Below are 26,815 nucleotides of genomic sequence, written 5' to 3'. Positions count from 1 at the left end.
GAAATTGGATCTTAGAGAAAACCTGAAATTAAAATGTAAATAATATCAGGAAATACACTGTTAATTAAATAAAGTTCCATAATGGTGCTTTTTATATTAAGAATAATTTTCAAAATTATTTCAGAATAATTATATACCTCACTTCACAAGGTACATAAATATCTAATCACTGTGTTATAAACAGAAAACTAATAGAATATTGTATTTCAACTGTAATTGAAAATAATTTCTAAAAAATGAATACTCATCCTACTGGATGAGGGAATTATCTTTATAAAAAAGAAAATAATAATATTCCTGTTTTACATGTACCATAGTGTGTGTTTGCTAAAATCATGTAATGATAAATAATTGAGAGTGATAGTAATTCTTAATAAATGCAATAAGGAAAATAAAAACACAATAACTAAAAGGTATTGTAAATATAAAATCAATGTTCCTAGTGTAAATTTTAAAACAAACACATAGAAAAACTAACACTATTTTCAGATGACATGATACTATATATATAAAACCCTAAAGAATCCACCAAAAATTAATATAATTCATAAAATAATTCAGTAAAGTAATAGGACACAAAATTGATATAAATAAATCTGTTGCATTCTTATACAATAATAATGAATCAGAAGGAGAAATGCAGAAAATAATCACATTTATAATAGCATCAAGAATAATAGAATATCTAGGAATAAACTTAAACAAGAAGGTTAAAGACCTCAACTCTGCAAAATATAAGACATTAAATAAATATATTGATGAGGGGAAGAGAGAAAAATGGTGGCCGAATAGGCAGCACTGTAGTGCACCTCCTCCTAGTTCCAGGCCAGGAAAGCAAATAAATGGGAGAACATCCACCCTGAATTAACAAATTAGACAATTTTCAATAAGGAAAGGCAGAGGATGCCTAGAGAATGCTACTTGCCAGCCATAACCCAGGTGGAACCACCACCATGCCCCAGCAGTGAGTGGCACAGTACCTCCTGGCATGCTCGCCGATGTCTATAGGAAGTGCACACCGCCAGAGTGAACTCCCGCAACAGGCTTCTTCACCACCTCGCTGGGACCCAGTGTCCAAGGATCCAGCTCTAAGACCCTGCAGTGAGTACAAGCCAGGGGGAACCTTATACCCCACCCTTGGCCTGGACCCCAGAACCATGCTACTAGCCTGACCCATAGCCACCCAGCACCCATTCCACACCCAGCATCAGGACTTGCTGTCAGGGTGAGCCAGGGAAACTCAGGGTGAGCTGGGCATGCCACAGGGAAGATCTGACTGTGCAACCCAGAGCAAACCATGCTCCACCCCAGTTCCTGGGACAGTCCTGCTGGCTCCATCTGGAGCAACCCAATCTGTACCTCAATCCAGGCAACAGGGGAGCATGCACCTCATTCTGGATGACAGGGGAGCGTGGACTGAGTGATTCAGGTGAACCCACCCCCACTCTACACTGAGGAGGGGCAAACTGAAGCAACCCAGTGCACTTCTCACTCCTGGCTACAAGAAAGTCGGACTGTGCAACACAGAGAAACCCACTCCCATTCCACCCCTAGCTCAGGGTCTTGCTGCTGGGGCAATCTGGAGTAGCCTAGCTCACATACTCAACTCAGGCCACGGGGATCTCAGACTGAGTGACCAGGGCAACCCACCCCACTCCACACTAAGGAGGGGCAAACTGGAGCAACCCAGTACATGTCTTGTTCAGGGCTACAAGAAAGTAGGGACTATGTGACCCAGAGAAACACACACCCACTTCTCCCTGGCCTCTGGGATAGTCCTGCAGAGGCTACTCAGAGCAACTCAGCACATGCCACACAACAGGCCATAAATAAGAGCTGCTGGGGTGACCTGAAGGCAGCTGGTGTGCCCATGCAGGGACCACAGGGCCGTGCTGCAGATGCATTGCCAGAGGGACCTAGAGTGCCACCCTGCCACAGGTGCCAGGCTGCACAGAAAACTTCATGCCAGAGGGTTCTCAGTCCTCACAGGGAGTTTCACATCAGAGGAACTGTGCACATACTTCCACCACCCAAAGCATCTGAAACAGACAACTGAGGGGCCAGATCAGTGGGAGAGGTGGATACACTCAGAGCAGAGACGATAGAGTTGTGAGACTTATGGAAGACCCAGCCTCTGGGCTAACAATTTCTGGACCATTGCCCTGATAGGGTCTTCAACCCCTAAAACTTCAAGCAGGACATCAAGGGCCAGAAAGAGACAGCAAAAATGGGGAGTCAAACAACCCCCAAGGAAAGAAAAAAACAGATTCACCAGAAAAGGAACTAAATGAAACAGCGGCATGCAATGTGTCAGAAAAAGAATTCAGAATAAGGGTCATACAGTTCATAAACTGGATGGATGAGAAAATCAGCAAGTTATGTAAGAATCAAGAGGAAATAAAAAGTGATATGGCTACAATAAAAAACACAATGGAAAGTTTCCTAGAAGAAGTGAAGACCGAATTAGTGAGTGAGAAGATAGGGCAGTGAAACACCCAATCTGAATAGCTATTGGAGAAAAAAAATTAGAAAACAGGAGGAGAGCCTAAGGGAGATTTTATAGAACATGAAATGAAGTAATATACATATAATACTGGTGCCAGAAAGACAAGAAGAGGGGCAAGGATTAGACAATATTGTTGAAGAAATAATGAAAGAAATCTTCCCTGATTTTGGGGAGAAAAATGTCACACAAGCACAGAGAATCCCAATCAATATGAACTCAAAAAGACACACAAAGACACATGGTAATTACAATGGCAAACATTAAAGACAAAGAGAATCTTAAAGGCTGTAAGCGAGAGACAGATAGTTATTTACAAAGGCTCTCCCATTGGATTATCAAATGATTTCTCAACAGAAAAATATGAGTCCAGAAGGGAATGGAATGTAGTGTAAAAATTGATGCAAAGCAAGGGACTGAATCCAAGAATATTCTATCCAGCAAGGCTATCATTCATAATGGAAAGGGAAATCCAGAGCTTCTCAGGAAAAAAAAAAAAAAAAAAGCCTAATGGAATTTACCACTACCAAACAAGCAATGCAAGAAATGCTAAAGGGACTATTTTAAAATGAAGAAATAGAAATGGAAAAAGGAAAACAGGCATAAAGAATAGAAATGGCTGCAAACAAGTACTTATCAATAATATCTTTAAACGTAAATGGACTAAATGATCCAATAAAAAGATATAAAGTGGCTGAATGGATAAGAAAACATGATATATATGCTGTCTATAAGAGGCCCACCTCAAAAAAAGGTACTCACAGAGACTGAAAGTGAAGGGTTGGAAAAATACTTTTCAGGCACATGGGAATAAAAAAAAAAAGCTGGGGTAGCAATTCTTATATCTGACAAAATAGACCTCAAAGTGAAGGTTATAACAAAAGAAGGAAGGCCACTTCATAATACTAAAATAATTGATACAACAAGAGGATATAGCCTTGGTAAACATATATGCACCCAATGCAGGAGCACCCACATACATAAAAATGTATGGAAGATATCAAGGGAGAGATCTACAGCAATACAATCATAGTAGGAGACTTTAATACCCCATTAACATCACTGGATAAATCCTCTAGACAAAAAATTGGCAGAGACACAATTTTAAATGACTCACTAGATCAGATGGACTTAATTGACATCTTCAGAACATTTCACTCCAAAGCCACAGACTATACATTTTTCACAAGTACACATGAAAAATTTTCAAAGATAGACAATATATTAGAACACAGGCAAAGGCTCTTCAAATTCAAGTAGATAGAAATCATAACAAGCATCTTCTAAGATCATAATGAAATACTATTAGAAATAAACTAGAATCAAAGAAATAAAAAAAAATTTAAAACTTTGAGGCTAAGTACCATGTTATTTAACTATGATTGTGGCCCTGACCAGTTTGGCTCAGTGGATAGAGTGTCGGCCTGAAGATTGAAGGGTCCCAGGTTCGATTCTGGTCAAGGGCATGTGCCTTGGTTGTGGGCACATCCCAGTAGGGAGTGTGCAGGAAGCAGCTGAATTGATGTTCTCTCTCATTGATGTTTCTAACTCTCTATCACTCTCCTTCTCCCTTCCTCTCTGTAAAAAGATCAATAAAATATATATATTTTTAAAAAACTATGATTGTGTTACACAAGACATCAAAGAAGAAATTAAAAAAAAATCCTGAGAATAAATGATGAAAATACAACAATACAAAATCTATGAGACACAGTGAAAGCAGTCCTGAGAAGAAAGTTCATAGCATTACAGGCCTAACTAAAAACAAACAAACAAACAAAAACTAGTAATAAATTATCTAATTCTACAATCTAAAGATTTAGAAAGAGAGCAACAAGAAAAGCCCAGAGTGAGCAGAAAAAAGGAAATAATAAAGAGTGGAAATAAGTGACATAGAGACAAAACAAACAAACAACAAAAACAACAGAACAGAAGATCAATGAAACCAAGAGCTCGTTCTTTGAAAGAATAAACAAGATTGATGAACCTCTAGCCAGGCTCACAAGAAGCAAAGAGAGAGGACCCAAATAAGCAAAATCAGAAATGAAAGAGGCAAAATAACAACAGACACCACAGAAATCCTAACGATTGTTAAAAAAATACTATGAACAACTCTATTCCAATAAACTAGACAACCTGGAGGAAATGCACATATTCCTAGAAAAAAATAAGCTTCCAAAACTCAATCAAGGACCTAAAAACCTGAATAGGCCGATAACTATGGAAGAAACTGAAGCAGTCATCAAAAAACTTCCAGCAAACAAAAGCCCAGGGCCAGACATCTTCACATGGGAGTTTTAAAAAACATTCAAAGAAAAACTAAAACCGATCCTCCTCAGACTATTCCAAAAAATTCAAGAGGAAGGAACACTTCCAAGCTCTTTCTATGAAGCCAACATTACCTTAATCCCAAAACCAGATAAAGACACTACAAAGAAAGAATTACAGGCCAATATCTCTGATGAACATAGATGCTAAAACCCTCAATAAAATTCTAGCAAATCGGATCCAGCATTACATTTGAATGATCACACACTATGACCAAGTGAGCTTTATTCCAGGGATGCAAGGATAGTACAATATCCACAAATAAATAAATGTAATGTATCACATAAACAAATTGAGAGACAAAAATCACACAATCATATCAATTGATTCAGAAAAGGCATTTGACAAAATCCAACATCCTTTCTTGACAAAAAATCTGAGCGAAGTGGGATTAGAGGGGTCACAACTCAACATAATAAACAGCTCATATTACAAAACTACAGCCAACATCATATTCAATGGACAAAATCTAAAATCACTTCCCCTAAAAAACAGGAACAAGATAGGGATGCTCACTTTTGCCACTCCTGTTCAACATAGTACTAGAAGTGCTAGCCATAGCAATCTGACAAGAAAAGAAATATAAGGCATCCAAATTGGAAAAGAAATAATACAACTGTCATTATTCACAGATTACATGATATTTTACACAGAAAACTTTAAAGAGTCCATCAAAAAATATTAGATTTAATAAATGAATTCGGCAATGTAGCAGGATGCAAAATTAACACCCAGAAATCAATGGATTTTTTATACACCAATAGTGAACTCACAGAAAAGAAATGAACAAAAAATTCCCATTTACCATAGCAACAACAAAAATAAGATACCTAGGAATAAACTTAACTAAGGAGGTAAAAGACCTAAACTTGGAAAACTAAAAGTTATTGAAAAAAAAGATAGAGGAAGACATAAATAAATGGAAGAATATTCCGTGTTCATGGATTGGTAGAATCAACATCATTAAAATATTCATACTACCCAAAGCAATCTATAGATTTAATGCAATCCCCATTAATATACCAACGGCATATTTCACCAACCTACAACAAACTCCAAAAATTCATATGGAACAAAGAAAGACCTCAAATAGCTACGGCAATCTCAAGAAAGAATAACAAGTTAGAGGGATCACAATACCAGATATCAAGCAATATTACAAACCTCCTGTTCTCAAAGCTGCCTGTCAAGAAGAAGAAATAAAAGGCATCCAGATTGGAAAAGAAGAAGTAAAACTGTCCTTATTTGCAGATGACATGATACTGTACATAGAGAACCCTAAAGACTCCATCAAAAAATTATTACACTTAATAAATGAATTCGGCAATGTAGCAGGATACAAAATTAATGCCAAGAAATTGATGGCATTTCTTTACACCAATAGTGAACTTACAGAAAGTGAAACTAAAAAAGCAATCCCATTTACCATCGCACCAAAAAATTTATGATACCTAGGAATAAACTTAACTAAGGAGGTAAAAGGCTTATATGCAAAAAACTACAGGACACTGAAAAAAGAGATAGAGGAAGACATAAACAGATGGAAGAACATACCGTGTTCATGGATTGGTAGAAATCAACATCATCAAGATGTCCATACTACCCAAAGCAATCTATAGATTCACTGCAATCCCCATTAAAATAGCAATGGCATATTTTACAGATCTAGAACTAATGTTCCAAAAATTCATCTGGAATAAAAAAAGACCCTGAATAGCTGCAGCAATCCTGAGAAAGAAGAACAAAGTAGGTGGGATCTCAATACCAGATATCAAACTGTATTACAAGCCACTGTTCTTAAAACAGCTTGGTACTGGCACAAGAACAGACATATAGATCAATGGAATAGAATAGAGACCCCAGAAATCAACCCAAATGACTATGCCCAATTAATATTCGACAAAGGACGCAAGAGCATACAATGGAGTCAAGACAGTCTCTTCAATAAATGGTGTTGGGAAAATTGGACAGATACATGCAAAAAGATGAAACTAGACCACCAACTCACACCATACACAAAAATAAACTCAAAATGGATAAAAGACTTAAACGTAAGAAGGGAAACCATAAAAATACTAGAGTAACCCACAGGCAGCGAAATTGCAAACATATGCCGAAGGAATTTCTTCTCTGAAAATGCTCCTAGGGCAATGGAAACTAAAGAGAAAATAAACAAATGGGACTACATCAAAACAAAAAGCTTTTGCACAGCAAAGGAAACCATCAACAAAACAACAAGAATACCCACTACATGGGAGAACATATTTGCCAATGATACCACCGATAAGGGTTTAATCTCCAACATTTACAGGGATCTCATGAAACTTAACAAAAGGAAGATAAACAATCCAATAAAAAAAATGGATAACGGACCTAGATAGACACTTTTTGAAAGAGGATATACAGAAGGCTGAAAGATATGAAAACATGCTCAAAGTCACTAATTATACGAGAGATGCAAATCAAAACGACAATGCGTTATCATCTCACACGTGTCAGAATTGCTGTCATCAACAAATCAACAAACAAAAAGTGTTGGAGAGGATGTGGAGAAAAAGGAACCCTTCTGCACTGCTGGTGGGAACGCAGACTGGTGCAGCCACTGTGGAGAACAGTATGGAGCTTCCTCAAAAATCTAAAAATGGAACTCCCATTTGACCCAGTGATCCCACTACTAGGAATATATCCCAAGAAACCAGAAACGCCAATCAGAAAGGATATATGCACCCTTATGTTCATAGCAGCACAATTCACCATAGCGAAGATTTGGAAACAGCCTAAGTGCCCATCAGCAGATGAGTGGATTAGAAAACCGTGGTACATCTACACAATGGAATACTATGCTGCGGTAAAAAAGAAGAAACTCTTGCCTTTTGCAACAGCATGGATGGAACTGGAGAGCATTATGCTAAATGAAATAAGCCATTCAGAGAAAGATAAATACCACATTATCTCACTCATTTATGGATTATAGAGAACAACATAGACTTATGAAAAGGGACTGATCCAAAGACTGAGAAACTGTGATCAGGCTATCAATCCCCAGAAGGAAAGTAGGGGAGGGAGGGGGTAAGGGGAAGAGATCACCTGAAATACTTGTATACATGTATATAAACCAAACCAATGTACATGGACAGGAGGGGAATTGGAGCATGAGTGTGCGGGGAGTGGGGGGGGGGATTAGAGGTTAATGGGGGGGATGAGGACACATTTTTAATACCTTAACTAATAAAAAAAAACTGCCTGTCACTGCCACAAGTACAGACATATAGACCAATGCAAAGAAACAGAGAACCCAGAAATTGACCCAAGCTGTTATGCTCAATTAATATTTACAATGTAGGCAAGACTATACAATGCAGTTAAAACAGTTTCTTCAATAAATGGTGTTGGAAAAATTGGACAGATACATGCAAAAAAAATGAAACTAGACCACCAACTTACACCATACACAAAAATAAACTCAAAATGGATAAAAGGACTTAAATGTATGATGGGAATCCATCAAAATCTTAGAAGAATCCATAGGCAGCAAAATATCAGACATATGTGGTAGCAATATCTTTTCTGATACACCACCTAGGATAGTGGTCAGCAAAATGCAGCTCGTGAGCCACATGCGGCTCTTTGGCCCCTTGAGTGTGGCTCTTCCACAAAATACCACGTGTGGGCGCACACATACAGTGTGATTGAAACTTTGTGGCCCGTACGCAGAAGTCTGTATTTTGTGGAAGAACCAAACTCAAGGGCCAAAGAGTCCTGATATCAGGCCAGGCCTCGGGACCCTACCTGAGGGGTTCCGGATTGTGAGAGGGTGCAGCCAGGCTGAGGGACCCAACCTCCTCCAGTGCACGAATTTTTGTGCATTGGGCCTCTAGTATCTATATAATGGCCCTGAATAAATTTTAAATAATTATACTCTAAGCATAGCTGAAAGAATGACTTAATATATTCAGGTAAGTCATCAATGAGAATAATCATCCCTAAACTTGTATATTAAATTAATCTTTAAATGACTCATTTTCTGAAAATATCAAAAAATATAAAGATTATTTTTTTAAAACTAGAAAGGCCTTTACTGGTATATTAAAAAGAAATGATGTGGGGGGTATAGCTGAGTGGTAGAGCATTTGACTGCAGAAAAAGAAATGATGTGGTTTATATGTCACTCAAGAAATTTGGATATAAAAAATTCTCAAAGAGAAAGAAGATGGCAGCGATATAAGCAGACGCGTCCCAGGTCGTGTCCCTGAGCAAATGGAGTGAGCAGCTGAAACTAATAACACCCACCCCGAATTGGCGAAATTGCTCAGCTGGTGAGATGGTTTGCAGCCGCGAAGGGCAGAACTCCCCTGGAAAGGTAAAAAAAAAAAAAACAAAACAAACAAAAAAAAAAAACAAAAAAAAAACAGGGATTTGGGCAGGAAAGTTTGCCAGACCTCTGAGCCCAGAGGGTAGGAGGGAGACCGTGTGGCAGGCAGCCACGTCCCTTGGGACAGGCACAGCCCCTGACGGAGGAAAGGAGATCTGCGGGATTCCTGGCGCCACTGGGGGATTTGAGAGCTGGGTTCTGTGATCACGGAGGACTGAGCCTAAAGGGGACAGCCTGAAGAGCTGACCTGACCATGCCGTGCCCGTAAAAGAAGAGTTTACAGAAACCAAGCCTTCCCCGTTTCCGCAGCCAGCGTTTGTTTGTTTGTTCTCACCGAATCCTGTTCATGGGACATTTCGGATACAGACACTCACCTGTGCTGAAGAGAGGGAGAGGGTGCGGAGGAGTGGAATCTGGGGAGAGACTGAGGAGAGAAGGGGGGTCAGGAGAGGTGGCAGCGAATTGAGTGCTGAGACACCCCTGGGCCCAGGATCGGGGCAGCCATTCTTTCCAGAGGGTGGGACTCCCCTACCTAGCCCCCAGGCAAGGAACACAGCCACAACCAGATTCCACCCTGAAGGAGATCAAGGATTAAAATAATCTGATCAGTCCCTGGGAGTTAACAGGGTCTGGCCTATAGAGGGATTTTCAATGCCATATAGCCTCAGAGGCCAATCCCAGAACACTGCCACCCAGAGGCTGACCCACAAACTGACTCTTTGCTAAACACAAAATAAGGCAGTCTGGGAAACAAATACGGCCTGCTTTAAAATAAGGACTGTGGTTTACAACACAGAGGAACAGTGTATCGCAGGGAAACTCAACACTCTCCTGAATACCTGGCAGGACTAAAGGTGAGCGAGACTGAAGAATAGACGAACCAAAGGACCTTCACTACTGCAATTTTTTTTTTCTTTTTTCACCTTTTAACTAAGAAACCAATTTTTTTTCTTTCCTTTTTTTCCTTTTTTTTCTTTTTTTTCTTCTTTTTCCATCACCTAATTTTACCCTTTTAATTACTACCTTCTTATTTTTAACCAGTATTATTACTGCTACCATTTTCCCATCTTTTAAAGTGCCATTTCATTTTCTCTTTATTTTATTTTGGGATTAGTGTTCTCCATTCTATTTTCATCATTATATTATTGGTTGTTTCTAGTTTGCATCAATATACAGGGAGCTGTGGCTGGAATTTGCTGGGATTAGTAGCAGTTCTATAGGAGTATTCTCCTCATATTAAGAGTCTCTTCCCCTCTTCCACTTCATTCTCTCTTTTCGCTCTTTTTTTTCTTTTCTTTTCTCGCTTTTATTTTCCCCCCTTCTTTTACCCAATTTCATTTTTGCACTCCTTTTCTTGGTCCCTACTTTTCTTTTCTTTTTTCTCTTTTATCTTTTTCTCTACATTCTTCCTTATCCCCTAATTCTCTTAATTCGGGTGGTCACCTTTATTTGGGGTTATTAATATCGTGAATATATTTGTGTTTAGTGCATGGTACGTGGTGCCTTGTTGTGTTGTATTCTTTGCCTTTAAATCAACGCAGCAGATCCAAGCAACAGCAGCCTCCTGAGCACCACACCCTCTGCTAAGGAATAGCAGCTGTATGTGAAACCGCCCCCCACCAGCCAGAAGAGCCACCACAGCTGTGAACAGCACCCACCAGATGAGCTGCTTCCAACTGAAGAGCAGCTGGTACCGCAACCGCCTGAAGAGCAACCACAGACCAAGGAGTCACTGCCACCCAGGGAGCAGCCACTGAATGATTCAACGTCTAGATATGTCAGTGAGATCAAACATGGGTAGACAAAGAAACCCCCAAAGGAAAGAGAAGGAGGACTCTCCAGAAAAGCAGCTAAATAATACAGAGGCATGCAACATGACAGAAAAAGAATTCAGAATAAGGGTCCTAGAGTGCATAAACCGGATGGAGGAAAAAATCGACAACCTTTGCAAGAAGCAAGAAGAAACAGATGAAAAAATCAATAACATATGGAAGAAGCTAGAAGAAACAGATGAAAAAATCAACAACTTAAGTAACACCCAAGAAGAAATGAAGAGTGATATAGCTGCAATAAAAAACATCATTGAAAGTATCAACAGTAGACTAGGAGAAGCAGAGGACCGAATTAGTGAATTAGAAGACAAGGAAGCAAAACACACCCAAAATGTACTGCAATTGGAGAAAAAAATTAAAAGACAGGAGGAGAGCCTAAGGGAGCTTTGGGACAACATGAAACGAAACAACATACGAATAATAGGGGCACCAGAACAACCGAAAGATGAACAAGGATTAGAAAATCTACACGAAGAAATAATATCAGAAAACGTCCCTGAGGTGGGGAAGAAAAAAGTCACACAAGCCCAGAGAGTCCCAAACAAGGTGAACCCGAAAAGACCCACACCAAGACACATCATAATCACCATGGCAAATGTTCAGGACAAAGAGAAAATCTTACAGGCCGCAAGAGAGAGACGGAAAGTCACATACAAGGGATCTGCCATTAGATTATCAAATGATTTCTCAACAGAAACACATCAGGCCAGAAAAGAATGGATGGAAATTTACAAAGTGATGCAAAGCAAAGGACTGAATCCAAGAATACTCTATCCAGCAAGGCTATCATTCAAACTTGAAGGGGAAATAAGAAGCTTCACAGACAAAAAAAAGGCTAAGGGAGTTTATCATCACCAAGCCAGAAATGCAAGGAATGCTAAAGGGTCTGGTATAAAAAGAAGAAATAAAAAGCTCAGAAAGAAAACAGCCACAAACAAAAAGAAATGGCTACAAACAAGTACCTTTCAATAATAACATTAAACATAAACGGACTAAATGCTCCAGCCAAAAGACATCGAGTGGCTGAATGGATAAAGAAACATGACCCATACATCTGCTGTCTACAAGAAACCCACATCATTAGAAGGGACTCACACAGACTGAAAGTGAAAGGATGGAAAAATATCTATCAGGCAAATGGAAAGGAAAAGAAAGCTGGGGTAGCAATACTTATAATAGACAAAATAGACCTCAAAGCCATAACAAGAGATAAGGAAGGACACTTCATAATACTAAAGGGCTCAATACAACAAGAAGATATAACCCTGGTAAACATATATGCACCTAATGCAGGAGCACCCAAATTCATAAAAAAAAAAACTCCTGGAAGATATCAAAGGAGAGATCGACAACAATACAATCATAGTAGGGGACTTTAATACACCACTGACAGCACTGGATAAGTCCTATAGACAAGCAATCAGCAAAGATACAGCAATCCTAAATGACTCACTAGATCAGATGGACTTAATTGAGAATAGAGAGCCCAGAAATTGGCCCGAACCAATATGCTCAATTAATACTTGACAAAGGAGGCAAGAAAATACAATGGAGCCAAGATAGTTTCTTCAATAAATGGTGTTGGGAAAATTGGACAGATATATGCCAGAAAATGAAACTAGACCACCAACTTACACCATACACAATAATAAACTCAAAATTCTTAAAGGACTTAAATGTACAACAGGAAACCATAAAAATTCTAGAAGAATCCAAAGGCAACAAAATCTCAGACATATGCCGAAGCAATTTCTTCACTGATACAGCTCCTAGGACACTTGAAACTAAAGAGAAAATTAACAAATGGGACTACATCAAAATAAAAAGCTTCTGCACAGCAAAAGAAACCATCAACAAAACAACGAGAAAACCCACTGTGTGGGGAAACATATTTGCCAATGTCATATCTGATAAGGGCCTAAACTCCAAAATGTATAGGGAACTCATACAACTTAACAAAAGGAAGATAAACAATCCAATCAAAAAATGGGCAAAGTATCTAAATTGACACCTTTCAAGAGAGGACATTCAGAAAGCCAAGAGACATATGAAAACATGCTCAAAGTCACTAATCATCTGAGAGATGCAAATCAAAACAAAAATGAGGTACCATCTCACACCTGTCAGACTGTGCCGGGAGCCGGTCCAACGAACAATCATGCTTAAGCTACATAATCTTTACTCCCTGAAATGGAGATAAGAAATGCCCTAACCTTTGTAATAGAGATTGATAGGATTGAATCAACTGGTATAAATACAGTTGTAACAAGACAGAACTAAGAAGACAGAACTTAGAACACAGAACTTAGGAGACAGGGCTTGGAAGACAGGACCAAGAGAGACAGAGCCTAGGCACAGAACCTACACAGAACGTTCTCTAGAGACAGAAGAACTTCGCTGGCGAGAGCATGCTGGAGGATCCTGGACAGGGACTGGCCTAGGAGCCTGGAGGCAGAGCCTGGCGAGAGATCATGGCAGGGGATCCTGGACTGAACCTGACTGCGGAGATTGGCAGGAGAGCCTGACTAGAACCTGGTGACTGAACCTGACTGGAGAACCTGAGCAGAACCTCTCTGGAGATCCAGACCAGAACTTGGCTGGAGATCCTGGCTGGAGATCCTGGCTAGGCTGCTGATCAACTGAACGCTGTCTCCGTGTCCTTCCTTCTTCGTCGACTCCGTCTACGCCTTTGGGAACCCCTGGACCTGCTGGGGTTGGACCCCGGCAAGACTGGCTATCATCAACAAATCAACAAACAACATGTACTGGAGAGGATGTGTAGAAAAAGGAACACTTGTGCACTGCTGGTGGGAATGCAGACTGGTGCAGCTACTATGGAAGACAGTATGGAGTTTCCTCAAAAAACTACAAATGCAACTCCCATTTGACCCTGTGATCCCACTTCTAGGATTATATCCCAAGGAACCAGAAACACCAATCAGAAAGGATGTATGCACCCCTATGTTCATAGCAGTACAATTCACCGTAGCTAAGATCTGGAAACAGCCTAAGTGCCCATCAGTAGATGAATGGATTAGAAAACAGTGGTACATCTACACGATGGAATACTATGCTGCTTTAAAAAGGAAGGAACTCTTACCATTTGCAAGGGCATGGATGGAACTGGAGAGCATTATGCTAAGTGAAATAAGCCAGTCAATGAAGACAAAATACCACATGATCTCACTCATTCATGGATAATAGAGACCATTATAAACTTTTGAACAATAATAGATACAGAGGCAGAGCTGCCTCAAACAGACTGTCAAACTGCAGCGGGAAGGCTGGGGAGGGTTGGGGGGCAGGAGGTAGGGGGGTAAGAGATCAACCAAAGGACTTGTATCCATGCATATAAGCATAACCAATGGACATAAGACACTGGGGGATAGGGGAGGCTAGGGGACTGTCTAGGGCGGGGGGGAAAATGGACACATATGTAATACCCTTTGTAACACTTTAAGCAATAAAAAAAAAATTCTCGAAGTCACTGATCAACAGAGAGATGCCAATTAAAATGACTATGAGGTATGACCTCAAAAAAAAAAAAAAAAAGACGTTTGAAGCTATTTCTTTTTTAAGAAATCAGAAACAGATTTTAATGTTGGCAGAAATACAAAAACCCATGGTTTGATGCCTAATTTACTTCAAATATCAAATATATCCCAGTAACACATGCACACAGATAATTTATAAACTGACACCATTTTAAAAGACAGTAATTTTTTATTTTTCCTCAGGCAGGGTCAGCCAAAATGCAATAGATTAAGGACCTGCTAAATCTATACTGTATCTTTACTCAGATCTCACATTACTCAAAGCATTCACATCATCTTGTATATCAGTACATAATAATAATTCTATACCCAAAGTAAATTCTGCAGTCACCTGCCTCAGTGCTAACTTCACTAGTACTTAGGATGTTCTTGTACAACTACAGTCTTCTGTTGTGCTCATCATATTTACCAAATCTTCATTTTAATTCCCACTACTACCTCTCTTTGCCAGGTCTTTCATGGAATGGCCTCAAAAAGTATCTCCCTGAATATAATCTCTTCCATCTTATAATTTGTCCATTCAATAAATATCCATTGAGCACTTACTATGTCTGGTATTATAAATACAGTGATGATTTCAAGAATCATTGATTCTTGTTCTCTTAGAGCTTATATCCTTTTACAATTAAAAACCTAAAATGGCTTCCACTGTTTTTGAGACAATTTCAAACTTAGTATGTACATATTTAAGGTACTTCAATATTTGGCTCCAAACTATTTTTGTATATATCTCTTTCAATACTATCCAATACAAGACTCAGGGAAATCTACACATTATCCTTCAAATATGAAGTATTTATTCCAAAATCTACACCATTTCTCAATGTATTTTCTTCATGTGAGTTTTGTTCACTGCCTTATTGATTATGAAGCACTATTCATCACTCTTTCAGTAATAGATCAAATCTCTGGCCTGCTATAAAAAGCCCCTTAACATTTCCAACTAATGTTTTTTCTTATCTGAACTGTTAAGAACTTAAAATTTATACCAGTGTTTTCAAATCTCAGCTCTAAGGGGCATCAAGGAATATTGAAAATATTTCCTAGCATACTTAAGAGCAAATTATGGTTAAAAGAGATATTTACTTCAAATATCAAATATGTCCCAGTAACACTCAATAAGCTCAATACTTAACTTTTTTTCTAAGTTAAAAGAGAAACTCTCAAAAGATTGCATCCCATAGAAATTTATGCAAGGTATTAGTAAGGTCCTACTGCTTAAGTTGCAAGATGCGTGCATGGTTGTTCATTTGATTTTAATTATGTATATACATATTGTATATATAATAATATGTAAATATATACCATTTTACATAACAAACATTTTTTCAAAATATAATAAAATGTCATTATAAAAAGAAAGATCATAATGAATCCATTCCTTCTGTTCACTCCTTTTTTTAAACAAAATCAGGTGCTAAATTAGAGCAAAAAATCTAAAGGTGAACCTAGTATTTATTATCCCCTAACATGCACATTTACTGCACAAATAATCAGACTATAAATGTAATGTATTTTACTCCCATGATTAGATTAAATGGCACAGTTAACTTTAAAACAAAGAGGTTATTAGAGAATCCTGCTGTAATCACATGACCACTTTAAAAGCAAAGATATTTCTCTGGCTAGTCATAGAGGAAGAAGTCAGAAATTTTTAAAATAAGAAAGATTCAACATGCTGATGCTGGAGTGTTGGACCTGACAAGGAATACGGGTCGTCTATTTAGTTGAGAATTGCCCACAATGTACAGTCAGCAAGGAAAACATTAGCCTCGGTTTAAAACTATAAGAAACCAATGACCTGAATGAGCTTGAAAGCAGATGTTTCACCAGAGCCTGCAGGTGAGGACCCAGGCTGGCCAATATCATGATTTTTGCCTGCCAGCGATCCCAGCCTTGCTTTGAAAGATTTCTGACCTACAGAAATTTGAGATTAAAAACAAAACAAAACAAACAAACAAAAAAAACCCAACTAATGTTGTATTAAACCATTAAGTTTTTAGTAATTGTTATACAGCAAAAGAAAACCAATACACTAATCTTGTGGAAGAGAAAAACAAATCTGAAGATGTGGGTTCAATTCTTATAATGTTTGAAAAACTAATCTCTGATAAAAAAAAATACTTCTACTTGAATCATCTCTTGCTCTTAAAATGTTATCTTCTGAGCTGACACATTAGATTGTATGATGTCTAAAATATCCTACTGTAATCCCCACTGCTAAAACCTCTTTTGAACTCTAATTTTTTTTTTCAAATCTGACTTTTAAATACATGCTAAAAATTCTTATAATTAAATTATAAATGTATTTATTAATTCACTCATAAATGATGTTAACAAAGCCATACATATGAGAAGAGGATAACTCAAAGCACTGAAATATGGTTCATTTTTAAGACTCACATCACAGTTCATCCATAATTATGCATTGAAATGTATCTTCCCAAAAGATATGTTGAAGTCTAAGTACCTCAGAACATAAATGTATTTGGAAATAGTTATTACAGTGTAACTAGTTAAGTTAAAATGAAGTTCTATTGGCATAAAACAGGCCCTTAATCCCATCTGATCAGTGTCCTTATGAGAGAAGACACTCAGAAAGAAGACAGCCATAGGAAGTTGGAGACAGAGATAAAACTTTTGTGACCACAGCCAAGGAATAATGGGGCTAACCAAAGCTGGAAGAGGAAAGGAAAGATCCTCCCAAAGAAGATTTGGAGGGAGCATAGCCTACCCAACACATTAGTTTTAGAGTTCTAGCCTCCATAATTACATAAGTTTATAGCGCTTTGTCACAGAAAACTTAGGAAACATACAGATAGTATGTTTTTAGTGGGGTGCTTCTGTAACAAATGGTTAAAAATGTGGAATTGGGAAATGACTAAAAGGTGAAATGACTCTGAAGCACTTAATTTCCATAATAAATAAATGTAATTGCCTTAATGAGATTGTTGGCAGAAATATGGACATTACAGGCAATTTCAGTGAAGGTTCAGAAAGGAGAGCTGCAGAGAAAGCAATCATTGTCTCAGGAAAGAAAATATATAATACATATTAATTATATATATATACACACACATATATATATATGTCATATATATATATAACTTACTATATACATACAATTACACACACACATATATATATGTTGTTGGAAATATGAATGTTTAAGGTGCTTCTCTTGAGGTCTCAGGTGGAAATAAAGAACCTGTTATTGGACACTGGAGAAAAAGTGATCATTGTTATAAAATAGCAGACAGCTTGTCTGAATTATGTGCTACATTGTGTGAAAAATAGAACTGGTAATCAATAAACTTTAATATTTAGTTGAAGAGATTTCCAAACTGAAGAAGGTGCAATTTGTTTTAATTGCTGCTTATAATCCTATCTAATAAAAGAGAAACATGGTAATTAGCCATACCTCCGCTAACCTTCCCATTGGCTAATCAGGGTGATATGCAAATTAACTGCCAACCAAGATGGCGGCTGGCAGCAGGGAGCTTGAAGTGAACATGAGGATTGCTTGCTTCAGTGACAGAGGACTCCAACGTTCCCCGCCTGGCACTGCCGGCCTCGGAGCTTGCAGTTTGAAACATTGTTACAAATATAGAAGCTAAACAAAACCCCAGAAACCTGCTTTCAGCTAGCCGGGATCTCAAAGCTGGAGTTGAAACAGTGTTTCGATTATAGAACCTAAACAAACCAGATACCTGCTTTCAGCAGCGGAGGCCTAAGTGCTGGAGCCAAACCACCGAGCTAAAGCTGGCCCAGAATGAAAACAAACAAACAAAAAAACAAAAACAAAACAAAAAAAAACAAGAAAAAAAGGAGCGGTTGGGAGCTTCAGTCACCCGCCAGCCTGAAAATAGCCCTCAGCCCCTCACCCAGACTGGCCAGGCACCCCAGTGGGGACCCCCACCCTGAAGGGTGTGTGACCACCTGCAAACAGCCATCATCCCCTCATCCAGGCTGGCCAGCCACCCCAGTGGGGACCCCCACCCTGATCCAGGACACCCTTCAGGGCAAACCAGCCATCCCCCAACAGTGCACCAGGCCTCTATCCTATATAGTAAAAGGGTAATAGGCCTCCCAGCACCGGGATCAGTGTGACAGGGGGCAGCGCCCAAACCCCCTGATCGCCCTGCGGCTCTGTGTGTGACAGGGGGTGGGGCCACAACCTCCTTATCTGCCCTGCTCTGTTCGTGACAGGGGAAGGCGCCCCAACCCCCTGATCAGCCCTGCTCTGTGCCTTATAGGGGGGAGCTCCCCAACCCCCTGATCGCCCTGCGGCTCTGTGTGTGACAGACTGTGGTGCCCCAACCCCCTGATTGGCCCTGCTCTGTGTGTGACAGGGTGCGGAGCCCAACCCCCCCCCCAACGGGCCCTGCTCTGTGTGTGATGGTGTAGAGCCATAACCTCCCCATTGGCCTTGCCCTGAGTGTGACAGTGGCGGCACCCCAACCCCCTGATGGGCCCTGCTCTGTGGGTGATAGAGGGAAGCGCCCCAACCGCCCCCCATGGGCCCTGCTCTGTGTGTGACGGGGTAGAACCATAACCTCCCCATTGGCCCTGCCCTGAGTGTGACAGGCTGCGGCGCCCCAACCCCCTGATCTGCCCTGCTCTGTGTGTGACAGGGGGCAGTGCCCAAACTCCCCTATCGGCCCTGCTCTGTGAGTGATGGCGGGGGGAGCTCCCCAACCCCCTGATTGACCTTGCTCTGTGCTTGACAGTTTACGGAGCCCCAAACCCCCTGATGGGCCCTGCTCTGTGCATGACAGGGGGTGGCGCCGCAACCTCCCCATTGACCCTGCCTTGAGTGTGACAGGGGGCGGTGCCCCAACCCCCCAATCGGCCCTACCCTGAGTGTGACTGGGGGTGGCATCGCAACTTCCTGATCCGCCCTACTCTGTGCATGACAGGGGGTGGTGCCCCAACTCCCCAATCGGCTCTGCTCTGAGCCCGACCAGGGGCTGCACCTAGGGATTGGGCCTGCCCTCTGCCACCCGGGAGCAGGCCTAAGCCAGCAGGTCATTATCTCCTGAGGGGTCCCAGACTGCGAGAGGGCACAGGCTGGGCTGAGGGACCCTTCCCTCGCCCCCGAATGCACAAAATTTTGTGCACCGGGCCTCTAGTAAAATATAAGAAGAAAGAAATATACTGAGAAAGAAACTGTTTAGCAAAAAGGAACCAGCACTTGATGATTTGGAAAATTCTCAGCCCATCCAGATAGTGTGCTATGGAAATAGGACCAAAATTGTAGCTGGACAAACATTTGCAAAGAGTTTAGTCATGGAACTTATGTGACTTATGGTTCCAATCACCTATCTTAGCAATAGCCAGGAATAGAGATGGGAATTTCTAGGAAAGATCTGTGGAGAACTTTGTGTCTAATGGGGTGGATCCCCTTGATATCCATGGAAGGAAAACAAGGTTTTGAGGATGTGATACAAGCAGCAAAACTGCCAGCCTTTACTGAAATGGACAGAGACAGGATAAAGAGAGAATGGCTCCAAGGGCAGAATCACACATGCAGAGGCTGAGCCTACTGGGATCTCATTGGGCCAAAAGGGCGGGATCTCCACGCTAGCAGGCCAAGAGGATTGATCATAAAATCACTAATGATATTTCTAAAGAACTGAAATCTAATGGAATTTGCCCTGTTGGGTTTTAGACTTAATTGGTCATCACAACACTTTTTTTTTTCTTTCCAATTTTTCCCTTTGAGAATGGGAATATCTATCCTATGCCTTTCCTAACATTATGTTTTGGTAACAGATGACTGGTTTCACAGGTCCACAGATAGGAATTTTGTTCCAGAATGGATCGTACTTAGAGAAATATCACCTACACTTGATTTAGAACATAAGATTTGGGACATTTTGAGTTGATCATATTTATATGAGATTTAGAACTTAGAGTGATGCTGCGATGAATCACAATTATAAGATATTTTAAGATGAATATATCTTTCAGATGGGAAATATATGAATTTTAGGGTGGATTGTTGTGGGTTGAATTGTGTCCCTCCAAAAAGACAGATTGAGATCCTATTCCCTAGTACTTCTGAAGGTGAACTTATTTAAATATAGGGACATTAAAGATTCAATTACGTAAGTTAAAATGTGTTCATGCTTTTTTTATTGATTTCAGAGAGAAAGGGAGAGAAAGAGAGATAGAAACATCAATGATGAGAGGGAATCATTGACTGGCTGCCTCCTGCACACCCTCCACTGGGGATCAAACCCACAACCAGGGTATGTGCCTGACCGGGAATTGAACTGTGATCTTCTGGTTCATAGGTCGACTCCCAACCACTGAGCCACGCCTACCATACTGAGGCCATTCTTCAGTAAGGTAGGCCATTAAGCTAATATGACTAATGTAGTCATTAATAAATGTAAATGTTCTGATGTCATTTACTAAATCTGAAAACTCTGAAAAAACAAAAGTTAAAATAAAATAGAAAGAGAAGAGCCATATGAAGATGGAAACAAGTTATATTTATGCTTCCACAAGTCAAGAAACACATGGGGTTGCCAGAAACTGAAACAGGAAAGCGATCTTTCCCTAAAAGCTTGATTAAGAGCATGACCCTGCCAATACCTTGATTTTAGATTTCTGCCATCCAGAAATATGAGAAAATGAATTTATGGGTTTTTTTTAAGCCACAGGTTTGTGATACTTTCTTATGGAAGCACCAGGAAACTAATATAGCTATTATGCAAAAAATCTATAAAGATAACATGTAAATGTAAATAGTAACTTGACAATTCTTATTAGGTATAGAATCCAAGCCTTGTGGAATACTTCATATTTAGGAGTTGTTACATTTTTTACTTATATTACTCTGAAGTCTACAGCAGTTCCATGCATATATTATCTTGAAGGGATAGGAAATGAAATCATAATGTAATCTATTATCATTTTATATTTAATAAAATAAAAGTTGGTGTTATTGGCTCATTTCTAACCTTGCTGAGTTCAATAAGGACTTACACAATTTTGTTATTTGAGGTAAGCCAAGTAAAAACATCTGTTTAGATGGCATATATTGCTTTATGATGCCTTTAATGTTTCACTTCTTATTAGTATTGCCCAATAGGATAAAATTTCTGGTTGTAAACCTCATGTTTTAAAACTAAAGGATCTAAATTCAATCATGAACCAAAAATAAGGATGCAATTCATTGTTTGTTCATTGCTTTCCCATATATATAGTGAAACATCTCTTAAAATCTAACTCCCAAATAACTATTAAATGGCAATTGAAATATTTTAAAATTAGACATTAGTTCAGCCATTTATTCATTAATTTCTTGGTAGAACTATATTGAACAGTAAAAACCTTTACATTTGAAAATCTTATGAAAGTTTTTCTTATTCTCAATTGCCACATAAATGTTCTCAATATAAACGAGATAGAGGAAGCCATAAAGAGATGGAAGAACATACCATGTTCATGGATTGGAAGAATCAACACCATTAAAATGTCTATAGTACCCAAAGCAATCTATAAATTCAACACACTCCCATTAAAATACCAATGGCATACTTCACAGACCTAGAACGAACTCTCCAAAAATTCATCTGGAATAAAAAAAGACCCCGAATAGCTGCAGCAATCCTGAGAAAGAAGAACAAAGTAGGTGGGATCTCAATGCCAGATATTAAGCTGTATTACAAAGCCAATGTTCTTAAAACAGCTTGGTACTGGCACAAGAACAGACATATAGATCAATGGAATAGAATAGAGAACTCAGAACTCGAACCTAACCACTATGCTCAATTAATATTTGGCAAAGGAGGCAAGAACATACAATGGAGTCAAGACAGTCTCTTCAATAAATGGTGCTGGGAAAACTGGACATATACATGCAAAAAAAACAAAAAACTAGACCACCAACTTATACCATATACAAAAATAAACTCAAAATGGATAAAGGACTTAAATGTAAGATGGGAAACCATAAAAATACCAGAGGAATCCAAAGGCAACAAAATCTCAGACTTATGCCGAAGCACTTTCTTCAACGATACATCTCCTAGGGCATTAGAAACTAAAGAGAAAATAAACAAATGGGACTACATCAAAATAAAAAGCTTCTGCACATCAAAAGAAACCATCAACAAAACAACAAGAAAGCCCACTGCATGGGAGAACATGTTTGCCAATGTTATCAGCGATAAGGGTTTAATCTCCAACATTTATAGGGAACTCATACAACTTAACAAAAGGAAGATAAATAACCCAATCAAAAAATGGGCAAAGGACCTTAATAGACACTTTTCAAAAAAGGACATTCAGAAAGCCAAGAGACATATGAAAACATGCTCAAAGTCAATAATCACCCCAGAGATGCAAATCAAAACGACAATGGGTTATCATCTCACACCTGTTAGAATGGCTATCATCAACAAATCAACAAACGACAAGTGCTGGAGAAGATGTCGAGAAAAAGGAACACTCGTGCACTGCTGGTGGGAATGCAGACTGGTGCAGCCACTATGGAAGACAGTATGGAGTTTCCTCAAAAAGTTAAAAATGGAACTCCCATTTGACCCACTGATCCCACTGCTAGGAATATATCCCAAGAAACCAGAAACACCAATCAGAAAGGATATATGCATCCCTATGTTCATAACAACACAATTTACCATAGCTAAGATTTGGAAACAGCCTAAGTGCCCATAAACGGATGAATGGATCAGAAAACTGTGTTATATATACACAAGGGAATACTATGCTGTGGTAAAAAAGAAAGAATTCTTACCATTTGCAATAGCATGGATGGAACTAGAGAGCATTCTGCTAAGTGACATAAGCCAGTCAGTAAAAGAAAAATACCACATGATCTCACTCATTTATGGATAATAAAGAGCATTATAAACTGATGAACAAAAATAGATACAGAGGCAGAGCAGCATTAAACAGACTGTCAAACTACAGCAGGAAGGTTGGGGAGGGTTGGGGGGGTAAGAGATCAACCAATGGGCTTGTATGCATGCATAAAACATAACCAATGGACACAAGACACTGGGGTGTAGTGGAGGCTGGGGGAAGGTCAAGAGGAAAAAGAGAGACAAATGTAGTACTCTTTGTAATATTTTAAGTAATAAAAAATGAAAATAAATAAAAAATATAGATGATAGGTATATGATATAGATGATGGATTATATAGATGATATAAAGACTTCATTTAGAATATTTTGCCAAAGAATTTTATTTTCCTCTGGAAGTAACAGAATACAACAAAGGTAGGTACTCTATTATTAATATAACCAGGGATATAATAATCTGCATATCTTGATAGCTAGTCACTAACCTGCTCCATTGGTTAGCCATTATATATCACTAGAGGCCTGTCCATGAAATTCGTGCACTGGGGGAGGGGGGATGTCCCTCAGCCCAGCCTGCACCCTCTCCAATCTGGGACCCCGCAGTGGGATCAGGCCTAAATGGGCAGTCAGACATCACTCTCACAATCCAGGACTGCTGGCTCCCAACTGCTTGCCTGCCTGCCTACCTGATTGCCCCTAACCACTTCTGCCTGCCAGCCTGATCACCCCATAACCACTCCCCTGCCAGCCTGATTGATGCCTAACTGCCCCCCTGTCAGCCTGGATGCCTCTAACTGCCCTTCCCTGCCATCTTGGTGACACCCAACTTCCCTCCCCTGCCAGCCTGGATCCGCTAACTGTCCTCCCCTGCAGGTCTGGTTGCCCCCAACTCTCCTCCCCTACAGGCCTGGTCGCCCCAAACTTCCCTCCCTTGCTGGCCCAGTCACCCCTAACTTCGCCCCTAATGGTCCAACCCTGCTGGCCCTATTGTCCCTAACTGCACTCTCCTTCAGGCCTGGTCACCCACACTGCCCTCCCCTGAAGGCCTGGTTGCCCCCAACTTCCCTCCCGTGCTGGCCTGGTCACCCCTAACTGCCCTTTCCTGCCAGCTTCCTCACACCCAACAGCCCTCCCCTGCTGACCTGGTCACACCCAACTGCCCTCCCCTTGCTGGACATCTTGTGGCAGCCATCTTGTGTCCAAATGGGGGAGGCCATCTTTGACCACATGGGGGTGGCCATCTTGGTGTTGGAGTGATGGTCAATTTGCATATTACCTCTTTATTATATAGGATGATATTAGGAAGAAAATCAGAAATCTTAGTTCTTCAAGAGAGTTGGGATATTGCAAAAGAAATGCAAGAGGTTTGGAGGAAAATACTAATACTTGAGAGAACTCCTAATATAGGCCAGACATTGAATTATCTATACTAATAAAAGGGTATTATGCTAATTAGACTGGACAGCTTCCGACGTCCTTCCAAACATCTTTCCAGACAAAGCCACAGTGGCTGTAAGGGCTGAGAGCCAGCAGCCATGGCAGCTGTGAGGGCCAGTCCAGCGCCACGGTCCCTTTTGCAGAGGTCATGGGAGAAGGCACTGCAGGAGAAGGCAGAAGGGAGAAGGCAGTGCCGTGGGTGAAGGGAGAAGGGAGAAGGCTGGCACCATGTGAGAAGTCATAAGGGAGAAGGTGGCAATAAGGCAGTTAGGGGAATCAGGCCAGGAAGGGAGAGCAGTTATGGGGATCAGGACAGGAGGGGAGAGCAGTTAGGTTGTTAGGGGGATCAGACTGGCAGGTGAGAGCAGTTAGGGGGATTAGGCTGTCAGTGAAGAGCAGTTAGGGGTGATCAGGCCATCAGAGGAGCAGTTAGGAGCAATCAGGCTCACAAGGGAGCACTTAGGAGCATTAGGGAGGCAGGCAGGCAGAGGTGGTTAGGAGCCAGTGGTTCCAGATTGCGAGAGGGATTCCGGATTGGAGAGGGTGCAGGCTGGGCTTAGGGACCCCCACCCCTGTGCACAAAATCGGGCCTCTAGTATAGATAGATAGATAGATAGATAGATAGATAGATAGATAGATAGATAGAGATAGATATAGAGATGATATAGATGATGATAGATATAGAGATAGAGATAGAGATAGAGATAGAGATAGAGAGATATAGATATAGATATAGATATAGATAGATATAGATATATCTGTAAGTGATATTCATAATAATAAATATTACATAGGTGTCATTAATCATCATCTTTGGCTCAAAAAATAATTAACTTGCTTGTGATTGCTCAATTAATAGGTAGCAGAGCTAATTAACACTGGTTTGCATGCCACAAAAGACTATAACTTTTCAACTATATTTAGTATCCCTTGATAAAAGACAATTTGGCATCTATATACTGAGACATAAGAAATAACTTCTAGGCAAACCAGTCCCCAAATAAAGTACTATAATCTGTGGCACAGTATTCTAGTATTGATATAACTTTAGTGAACTTAAGTTCTAAATAAAGCCTTGAAATTGGTGTAGGAAAACAATGATTTTAATTATTTTCATTTTCAAAGAACATTGAAATGCAATAATCCAGGATTATGGGGTCAAAATGACATAAAATATGATGGTGATTTATATGGGGCAGTGCAGTGCTAAGTATGGTTTGTCCTGATCCATATTATTATAATCTGTAAGCTAGTCTCAATCTTCCCTTGATTTGACTTTATAAGCTTAACAATGCAAACTCAGGGGCCTATCAAGTTTGAAGTAGTTTGGTGTTGAAGCATCTTTCAAATTAAGAAATCATGATATGCCTTTCTATATATTGTGTTCTTCAGAAAACATAATTTGGGAAATATTTACTATTTATAACTTATTCAAATTAGAAAAAATTTATCTCTAGAGCCTTGAGAAAAATTATGTAGCATTATATAATACTAGAGGATCAGTGCACGAAATTCATGCGCTGGTGGAGGGGGGGTCCCTCAGCCTAGCCTGCACCCTCTCACAGTCTGGGACCCCCCAGGGGATGTCCACCTGCCGGGTTAGGCCCGTTCCAACAGTTGGAAATTCCTCTCACAGTCAGGGACCCCTCACTTCTTACTGCCCGCCTGCTTGCTGTTCTTTACCACTTGACTTGCTGCTCCTTAACACTGCCATGGAGGCAGGAGAGGCTCTTGCCACTGCCACTACACTCGCCAGCTGTGAGCCATATCTTTCTGTGTAGCTATCTGTGAGCCAACTGCCCTCTTCCTTCTCATTTAGGGCGAGCAGCATGTGAGGGCAGATGGTGCTGTCAGGGAACACAGAAGGCGCCTGGAGCTGTGGGGAGTGCCTGGGCCCACGGGATGAGAGGTGGACACAGAGGACATTATATCATCCAATTGTGGGGCGGGCT

This window comes from Myotis daubentonii, chromosome X (genome assembly GCF_963259705.1).
Source record: "Myotis daubentonii chromosome X, mMyoDau2.1, whole genome shotgun sequence".
Classification (NCBI taxonomy): Eukaryota; Metazoa; Chordata; class Mammalia; order Chiroptera; family Vespertilionidae; genus Myotis; species Myotis daubentonii.
The sequence above is the reverse complement of the archived record's forward strand: the minus strand, read 5'-3'. Positions refer to the sequence as shown.